Source organism: Mauremys mutica, chromosome 2 (assembly GCF_020497125.1).
Source record: "Mauremys mutica isolate MM-2020 ecotype Southern chromosome 2, ASM2049712v1, whole genome shotgun sequence".
NCBI classification, from domain to species: Eukaryota; Metazoa; Chordata; order Testudines; family Geoemydidae; genus Mauremys; species Mauremys mutica.
Window position 1 is genome coordinate 118,970,338 of NC_059073.1, and position 7,327 is coordinate 118,977,664.

The following is a 7,327-nucleotide window of genomic DNA, read 5'->3' on the forward strand; positions in this document are numbered from 1 at the left end:
GAGGAGATGGTTGAGTTTCATGCCTCAGACCCTCCAGTCTGAAATCTGATAAAAGGATTTATTTAAATGCAGATTACTGAATTATTGGCATAGTTCTGCCTAGGATCAAGGTTCATAAAGTTAGGCACCTACATCTCTAGTTAGGCCTATTGTTTGGATGCCTAACACCCACAGCTCCCATTGACTTCAGGGGGGTTTCTCATGTATAAGCATGAGCAGTTTAGCCTAATGTTATATCTAGTAAGCAGTGTCAACTGCTTTCTTAACACAGCATTAGGAACATGGGTTACAACCTTAACTGACATAAATCAGCATAATTCTATTGGCTTCCCTGGAGCATTGCCAGTTACACCTGCTGAGAATATGCCCTATGCATTTTTATAAACATTTAACATCTGCTAACTGGGTTAACATAGCTCAGAAATTGTTTTTATGTTTAGTTTTAAAATAAGCCCTGTCCTGCCCCACCTTTCAGCTCACACTGGCTTACATTCCATTATTTTGAATGGACATGCAGCATGTTTGTGATACATCCCAAAGGCTCTATGAGTCATTTTTTCCTGGACATGTACAGCATGCTTTACAGCAAAAAGGGCTAGATTTCACTTGTCCTACTTTGTGCAGATAGCCCCACTGAAATCAACAGTAATGAGAAAAGCGAGAAGGGTTTGACCTGTAAAATGGTTAATTCTCCATATGATTATAAATTATAGAATAAAAATATTTTTACCCTACAAAACCAAACTCTGTTTTGAATATTTCATTTGGTAGAACAGGGACAGTTAGGCAGACTGAGACAATAACAAGTCATTGCAAGTTTATCTTAAAATTACATTTACCAATGGAAAATGTCAATGTCCCAATTAGAAATAGGAAAACATTGCTTAGACCTCACTCTGTTGCTACTTTAAGTCCCAGTCCTGTAGTCCTTAACACTCTTTGGCTTCAAAGAGTTTGCTGGAGTAAGGATTGAGTAATCCCCACTTGAAGTAAAATCTGAGGGTGTCATTCTCCCCTCCGCACAGAAGAGAATAAAATCTATTAATTTCACCATCTGGAGTTTCTTAGTCATTGTTCCACCAAGAGGGACATGTTTTGTCCCCCCTGGGAATGAAGCCAGGGCTTCCATTCCTTTAACCCATGGAACCCCAAGAACCATGCAGATCTTTAGAGGATCCACATCAGGTGTGGGTATAACATTTCTCTCCCCTACACATCAAATCAGCTCTGCTGGCCAGTGTACAGTGGGGCTGAGCCAGCCCCCGCTTCTTCCTCTCCACCCATCTCCATCCTTTTTGGGGTGGCTTGTACCAAGAGGACACTAGCAAGGAGAAATCTGTGAATTTGTGCCTGAACTCTTTGCAGAGAAGTGGGAGGCTCCTTTATGCATTACACAAGGGGTACGCACAATCTATCCAATCAGCTTTTGTAAAACTGTTCCCTCCCATACCCTCCAAAAAAAACCACAAACAAGCAAAGTTTTGGGCCTGAACTACTGGTCAGCATCCTTTTCATTATTAATTATGTGAGTATGGCAAGCTGAATTTGTCTCTATCTCAGTGGGGTGCTTGTATGTTGTTATACAAAATAAAAGTGAATGCATGAAACAGAATCATAGAACCATAGCATTAGAAGGGACCGCAAGAGTCATCTAGTCTAACCCCCTGCCAAGATGCAGGATTTGTTGTGTCTAAACCATCTAAGACAGATGGCTATCCAGTCTCTTTTGAAAAACCTCCAGTGAAGGAGATTCCATGACTTCCCTAGGCAGTTTGTTCCATTGTCCTACTTTTCTCACAGGTAAGAAGTTTTTCCTGAGATTTAATATAAATCTGCTTTGTAGTTTTCACCCATTGTCTCTTGTCCTACCCTCTGTGGCAAGAGAGAACATTTTTTCCTCCATCTTTCGTATGGCAGCCTTTCAAGTACATGCTGAAATCCTTGTTAATTACCAGCTATCATCCCAGCCTAGCAGGTTTTGTTCATGTACAATCACCTGAGTATATCTAAAGACACCCCTCTTGACATCTCTGTGAACAAGAAACATCTAAATGAGCTGAAAAAACAAGGTGTTAACCCAACATGTCTGATAAGAGGCCTGATTATTGACTTTCATTATTGTTGATTAGAAAAACTCAATGTTATGGACTTCTAATATAAATTGACTTGTAAGCAAAAATTAGAATTTGACTTCTGTTTATCAAACTTCCCCCAGTTTTGGATATTGAGGCCAAGTCTACACAGGCAAGCCATTAATTTAACTGTGCATCTTGCTAGTACAGTAACTCCTCACTTAACATTGTAGTTATGTTCCTGAAAAATGCAACTTTAAGCGAAATGATGTTAAGCAAATCCAATTTCCCCATAAGAATTAATGTAAATGAGGGGGTTAGGTTCCAGGGAATTTTTTTTCACCAGACAAAAGACTATTTTATACACACACACACACACAATAAGTTTTATACAATTTAATACTGGTACATAGTGATGATGATTGTGAAGCTTGGTTGAGGTGGAGGAGTCAGAGGGTGGGATATTTCCCTTACTGCTAAATGATGAACCAGCAATTGGCTGAGCCCTCAAGGGTTAACTCTCTCACTCTGCAAGGCAGCAGGAATGGAGGGAGATATGCGCATTTCCCTTAAGTGTACTGCCTTGTTAATTAGAGCAGCTTGCTGAAACCGCAGCTGCTGCAAGCTCCCTCCATCCTGAGCCCTGCTCTATGGAAGATGGGGTAAGCAGGGTGCAGGAGCAGGTCAGGGTGTCCTCCTCCCCCATTATCCCCCCTCTTCTTTTCCTGCCCCCCGGCACAGCAAGCAGGAGTCTCGGGGAGCAGCTCCAAGGCAGAGGGCAGGAGCAGCACATGGCGGGAAGCGACACAGCTGAACTACAGGCAGCTGCTGCACAGGGAACTTAGGGGAGCAGGGAGCTGATAGGGGGCTGCTGGTCTACCCTGATTCCAAGCCCCCACCAGCTAGCTGCAACAGGCTGCTCTTCCTGCAAGCAGTAGACAAAGAAGGTGGCTGCCAAACAACATTAGAAGGGAGCATTGCACAACTTTAAATGAGCATGTTCCCTAATTGATCAGCAATGAACAGCAACGAAACAACGTTAACCAGGATGACTTTAAGTGAGGAGTTCTGTATATGACTACTCTGCATCAGCATTCCTATATATTGGTCTCCCTGTCTTTGGCTTAATGGTAGTAGCGAGAAATTCAGTGATTCATAGGGCTTGGCTACACTTACAAATTTGCAGCGCTGCAGCAGGGTGTGAAAACACACCCTCTCCAGCGCTGCAAATTGTGGCGCTGCAAAGCACCACTTAGCCAGTAAAGGTGAACCCAGGAATTTCTACTCCTTATTCAACTTACCAGGCTTCTCACACCTTCTCTGTGTTATCTCAAAAGATCTCACAACCTAAACAGGGTCACATTTGGTCAGTTCATGACAAACTCCATAACAACAGAGTCTCTTTTCCATGGAGGGTCAGATCATCAGCTGGTGTAAATCAGTGTAGCACCATTGATTTCAGTACAGCTACAGAGTGTTTTTAAACTCTACAGCAGCTCAGAAAGTGACCTGGAATTTCATTAGTAACAGAACTGTAGGGCTCAATTCCTCTAAATGCATCGACAATGTCCTTTTACAGGAGACTGACCTATCCCAGACCAACTTACGTAGTTTCTAATTATTTTGGCCAGCTCTATACCCCCTTGTAGCCCAATCCATTCTAAAGTTTAGATGTGCTGCAGCCAGTGCTGTGATTAAAAAAAGACAGTCTAACTCTTCTAGGGACTCAAGTTATGACTACAGAGCTCTCACTCTGCAAAGAAGCTCCTACTCTGTACCAAAAAGCAGTGGGACTACTGGGAATGCAAAGCTCACACTGGTGGGCTGCCATTCCCCTGAGCACTGGCTGCACTCCTTGTAGGTATTCTGCACTGTAATATTTACATTACCAGTAAGTGATATAACAACCAACCCTTTAAATTCAAGACAAAAAAAGTCATAGTGGGACTGTATGTTTGTTTCCATAAAATGCAGAAATTAAACTTCCAAAGAAGGGTGTGGTGAAAGATGTGTCAGTCACATCAAACCTGACCAACAGCTCAGATAAAAAGCTTCAGATGCCTAGCAGTTTTGCTTCAGGTGGCGAAAGCCATTGTAGCTAACATCCATTGTCCCACTGTGGACAGCAGAGAGAGTGCACCTTAATTCTTCAGAGCTTTTTGTTTCATGTTATTTTGCACAGGGTAATTTCCCAGTGAAAGCACAGGGCAAATTGTTTACTGTTGTGGAGAGGGAGGGATAGCTCAGTGGTTTGAGCATTGGCCCCACTAAACCTAGGGTTGTGAGTTTAATCCTTGAGGGGGCCATTTAGGGATCAGGGGGGGAAAAAGTTGGGGATTAGCCCTGCTTTGAGCCAGGGGGTTGGACTAGATGACCTCCTGAGGTCCCTTCCAACCCTGATATTCTATGATATTATTACCTGTGCCCTTGAAATTAATTTAGCAATTCCATTTAATGAATGGCTGAAGAAACATAACAGAGCTTGAAAAGATAATATGTGAAAAGAGATTGGATGATGTGAAGAGCTGCTTTTTATTGTTGTTTTTATTAATAGTATAAATTTTTTTTTAACTCCATGGAAATTATACATGCTGTATATACTAATTTATGTGGGCTAATGATTGAAAATAAATGTAAGCTGCTTGAAAGAGCAAATTCACTCATTATGTGGACAGTTACACATGCAGGCTTAGATGCTGAAGGCCAGGTAAGCTATACTCAGCCCAAAACAATGACTTTAAGACACCTTTACTCTCCCCTGATACTGGAGATAGCTCTGGGGCTCCTCTAATTTACACCCAGATCAGTGAAACACAAGAGATTGATCCTGCTGCTGTGGATCAACAGGGCATAGACATGCTCTGGTCACCAGTTCCTGCAGGAGTTCACAGAGTTTGCCATTTCATGTTCAATCTGTAGGTCAAACCATAGCTGTTTGGATAATTAACAGGGAAAAAGATAAAGGCCCAGCTCTTTGCTATGCCAAAACTGAGTCTAAAGCCTGGTCTACACTAGGCGTTTAAACCGGTTTTAGGAGCGTAAAACCGATTTAACGCCACAACCGTCCACACTAGGAGGCACCATATATCGATTTTAATGGCTCTTTAAACCGGTTTCTGTACTCCTCCCTAACGAGAGGAGTAACGCTAGTATTGGTATTAACATATCGGATTAGGGTTAGTGTGGACGCTGATCGACGGTATTGGCCTCCGGGAGCTATCCCACAGTGCAGCAGTGACCGCTCTGGACCGCAATCTGAACTCGGATGCAGTGGTCAGGTAGACAGGAAAAGCCCCGCGAACTTTTGAATATTTCCTGTTTGCCCAGCGTGGAGCTCCGATCAGCACGGGTGGCGATGCAGGTCCGAAATCAAAAATAAAGAAAGAGCTCCAGCACGGACCATGCGGATGTGATCGCTGTAAGGGCAGGCAAATCCGTTCTATCAGCGCTCCCGTTACAGAAGATGAAATTCAGAATCCTTTTTTAAAAATCTCCAGACAGACAGACGCCATAGCAGGGAATCAGCGCACTGCAGCGTGACAAGCGTAACGGAAAGCCAAAGAATCAAATGGACGCTCATGGACTGGAGGACTGAAGCTATCCCACAGTTCCTGCAGCCTCCGAAAAGTATTTGCATTCTTGGCTGAGCTCCAAATGCTTCTAGGGTCAAACACAGTGTCCCGCGGTGGGTCAGGGCATATCGTGGCAATCTACTCACCCCACCCCCCACCCCCAGAAGCGCAAGGGACAAAACTCCTCTGACTCTTTTACATGTCACCCTATCTTTACTGCTTGCTGCAGATAGACACGATGATGCAGCCGTCAACAACCAACATCCTCACTCCCCCCCTGCCATGGGTGGCTGATGGTACAAAAGGACTGGTAACCGTCCTCGTCATCAGCCTATTGGCACATGGGGCAGTAAACCATGCTGACTAGCATCCGTCAGGTCGATCAAGGGCGCCTGGCCCTAATTTTTTCTGGTGGATGGTGCAGTATGGCTGGTAACCATCGTCATCATAGCAACAGGGGGCTGAGCTCCATCAGCCCCCACCCTTCATGTGTAAAGAACAGATTCAGTTGCCCCTGGACTAGCAGAGGGATGCTGGGCTTCTCTCCCTACACACTGCTTAATGTCCTGTCTGGACTATCATAGCAGCTGGAGGCTGCCTTCCACTCATTTCTCACTAACAAGTCACCATGTCTTTTTATTCCTGCATTCTTTATTACTTCATCACACAAGTGGGGGGACAATGCTACGGTACGGTAGCCCAGAAAGGCTGGGGGAAGAACGGAATCAACAGGTGGGGTTTGTTACAGGAGCACCCCCCTGTGAATACCATACAGATCATAGTTTCTGCAGGATCTGACACAGAGCAGCTGTGCTCTCTGGTTCTATGATACAGTGGTTATCTAGTACACTTGCCTATATTCTAGGCAGGACTGATTCTATTTTTAGATACCAAAAAGGATGGATTGACTCAGGGAGTCATTCCCAATTTTGGCTTTTTGCGCCCCTGGCTAAGAGCAGCCAGGGGCACTTATGACAGCAGCAAATGGTACAAAAGGACTGGTAGCCATAATCATCCTCAGTTTCCAATTTATGGAAGGGTTTGGATGGTGCAGTATGACTGGTAACCATCTCTGCTGTCATGCAAAAGCAAAAGCATGCTTCTGTGTAGCGCTGCTGAATCGCCTCTGTGAGCGGCATCTAGTACACATACGGTGAGAGTCACAAAAGGCAAAACAAGCTCCATGATTGCCATGCTATGGCATCTGCCAGGGCAATCCAGGGGAAAAAGGCACGAAATGCTTGTCTGCCGTTGCTTTCCCAGAGGAAGGAGTGACTAAGGACATTTACCCAGAACCACCCGCGACAATGATTTTTGCCCCATCAGGCACTGGGATCTCAACCCGGAAGTTCCAAGGGGCGGGGGAGGCTGCGGGAACTATGGGATAGCTAGGGAATAGCTACCCACAGTGCAACGCTCCAGAAGCCGACGCTAGCCTCGGACCGCAGACGTACACCACCGAATTAATGTGTTTAGTGTGGCCGCGCGCACTCGATTTTATAAAATCTGTTTTACAAAACCGGTTTATGCAAATTCGGAATAGCCCCGTAGTGTAGACGTACCCTTACAGCTGAAGTATCAGAGGGGTAGCCGTGTTTGCTGCTTTTACAGATCCAGACTGAGAGTCTTGTAGCACCTTATAGACTAACAGACGTTTTGGAGCATGAGCTTTCGTGGATGAAT